This window comes from Dasypus novemcinctus, chromosome 28 (genome assembly GCF_030445035.2).
Source record: "Dasypus novemcinctus isolate mDasNov1 chromosome 28, mDasNov1.1.hap2, whole genome shotgun sequence".
Taxonomy (NCBI): Eukaryota; Metazoa; Chordata; class Mammalia; order Cingulata; family Dasypodidae; genus Dasypus; species Dasypus novemcinctus.
In genome coordinates this window covers 36,255,741-36,258,433 of record NC_080700.1, presented here as the reverse complement: position 1 = coordinate 36,258,433, position 2,693 = coordinate 36,255,741, and the positions used below count along the sequence as shown (strand labels likewise).

General features: G+C 48.8%; 1 pseudogene; it reads left to right on the top strand.

Annotated features, from left to right (window-relative positions):
• The first annotated feature begins 311 nt into the window (after positions 1-311).
• On the top strand, positions 312-1,359 carry LOC101414505 (glyceraldehyde-3-phosphate dehydrogenase pseudogene; annotated as a pseudogene).
• Positions 1,360-2,693: the final 1,334 nt, after the last annotated feature.

The window sequence follows — 2,693 nt, the reverse complement described above, 5'->3', positions numbered from 1 at the left end:
TCTTAAATATTGCCCTTTTTATAATTTTCACAAACTCGTCAATGTTCATTCCTGCTGATCATAGCTCCCATTTATTAAGCACCTTCTCTGCACCCCACAATAATTCTGTAATCGTTACCTCTTACTGAATGCTTGCCATGGGCCGGGGGCTGAATTTTATTTTATTTTTCTTTGAATTCTCATCTCATGAATGATGTTTTGCACATGAGGAAAGCTGGGGCTTCAAAGGCGAAATAATTTGACCGGCGACTCATTCTAGCAGGGAGACAAGGGCAGTCAAAACTCTTACCGGTGGGCTCTCTGTTCCTTCCCATTCGACAGACAGCCTCAGCTCTTCGCACAGGGCCAGCCGCATCCCTGAGACAAGATGGTGAAGATTGGAGTAAACGGATTTGGCCATACTGGGCGCCTGGTCACCAGGGCTGCTGTGTGCTCTGGCAAAGTGCAGGTTGTTGCCATCAATGACCCCTTCATTGACCTCAACTACATGGTCTACATGTTCCAGGATGATTCCACCCATGGCAAGTTCAAGGGCACTGTCAAGGCTGAGAATGGGAAGCTTGTCATCAATGGGCATCCCATCACTATCTTCCAAGAGCGCGATCCCACCAACATCAACTGGGGTGATGCTGCTGCTGAACATGTTGTGGAGTCCACTGGTGTCTTCATGACCTCGGAGAAGGTCGGGGCTCACTTGAAAGGTGGCGCCAAGAGAGTCATCATCTCTGCCCCTTCGGCCGATGCCCCCATGTTTGTGATGGGCGTGAACCATGAGAAGTAGGACAACTCCCTGAAGATCGTCAGCAATGCTTCCTGCACCACCAACTACCTGGCCTCCCTGGCCAAGGTCATCCATGATAACTTCGGCATCGTGGAGGGACTCATGACCACTGTCCACGCCATCACTGCCACCCAGAAGACTGTGGATGGCCCCTCCAGGAAGCTGTGGCGTGACGGCCGTGGGGCTGCCCAGAACATCGTCCCTGTGTCTACCGGCATTGCCAAGGCGGTGGGCAAGGTCATTCCAGAGCTGAATGGGAAGCTCGCTGGCATGGCCTTCTGCGTCCCCACCCCCAACATGTCTGTTGTGGATCTGACTTGCCGTCTGGAGAAGGCTGCCAAATACGATGACATCAAGAAGGTAGTGAAGCAGGCGTCAGATGGTCCCCTGAAGGGCTACACTGAGGACAGGTTGTCTCCTGCAACTTTAACAGTGACACCTGCTCTTCCACCTTTGATACTGGGGCTGGCATTGCTCTCAACGGCCACTCTGTCAAGCTCATCACCTGGTACGACAATGAATTTGGCTACAGCAACAGGGTGGTGGGCCTCATGATGCACGTGGCCTCCAAGGAGTAAGAGTCCCTGGACCACCAGCCCCAGAGGAAGAGGGGCAGCTGCTAGGGAGTCCTGACCCCAACTTGATCCCCCAACACTGAGCACCTCCATCCTCCACAGCTTCCATCCCGGACCCCCTGGAGAAGGGGACCCCACCTTGTCATGTACCATCAATAAAGTATACTGGGGCGGCGGACCTGGCCCAGTGGTTAGGGCGTCCGCCTACCACATGGGAGGTCCACGGTTCAAACCCCAGGCCTCCTTGACCCATGTGGAGCTGGCCCATGTGCAGTGCTGATGTGCACAAGGAGTGCCCTGCCACGCAGGGGTGTCCCTGCGTAGGGGAGCCCCACACGCAAGGAGTGCACCCCGTAAGGAGAGCCACCCAGCGTGAAAGATAGTGCAGCCTGCCCAGAAATGGTGCCGCACACACGGAGAGCTGGCACAACAAGATGAAGCAACAAAAAGAAACAGATTCCTGTGCCGCTGACAATAACAGAAGCAGACAAAGAAGACAACGCAGCAAATAGACACAGAGAACAGACAAATGGGGTGGAGGGAGAAGGGGAGAGAAATAAATAAATAAATCTTTAAAATAAATAAAGTATACTGGACTCAAAAAAAAAAAACTCTTACTGGAGTACTAATGTGTAACAAAATCATAAAGAAGATGGAAAAATAAAGTCACTGGGTAACGAGTTCTGAGTTTAGAAACACAAATTGTGCCCGTTTAACCCTGCCTCACCTACAATAATTTCACCAAGCTTGCCAGTTATACAGTACTATGGAATCTATTGGAAATTTTACATTTTTCCATAGAATTTGATACACTAATCTCATCTACCAGAAGTGTGGATAAAGCCGATGTTTGCTCAGGTTTCTTTGACACTGTTTAAATCCAGAATTGCTAAACCGATGATGACACAGGTACACCTGTAACAAGCTGGGCATTTTACATCTAGGTAAGTACTAGCAGTTCCTTTATTCTCTTTATATTAGATAAAGTTAAGTCCTTCACACAAGCACATCTCATTAGTAATGTTTTATTGTATAGACAAGCTATACTTAAAAAGTTCCTTTTGTATCTACAGCTTTTGCCTCCTTAATTTGCTTTAAATGATCTGCTCTTAACTTTTTGGTAAGGTGATGTGTATATCCCATATCTGTTCCTATGCTTTTTTTCTTAATATTTACTTTTTATTTATTTCTCTCCCCTTCTCTCCCCTCCCCCCCCCCCCCCCGCCCCATTGTCTGCTCTCTGTGTCCATTCGCTGTGTGTTCTTCTGTGACTGCTTCATCCTTATCAGCGGCACTGGGTATCTGTGTTTCTTTTTGTTGTGTCATCTTGTTGTTGT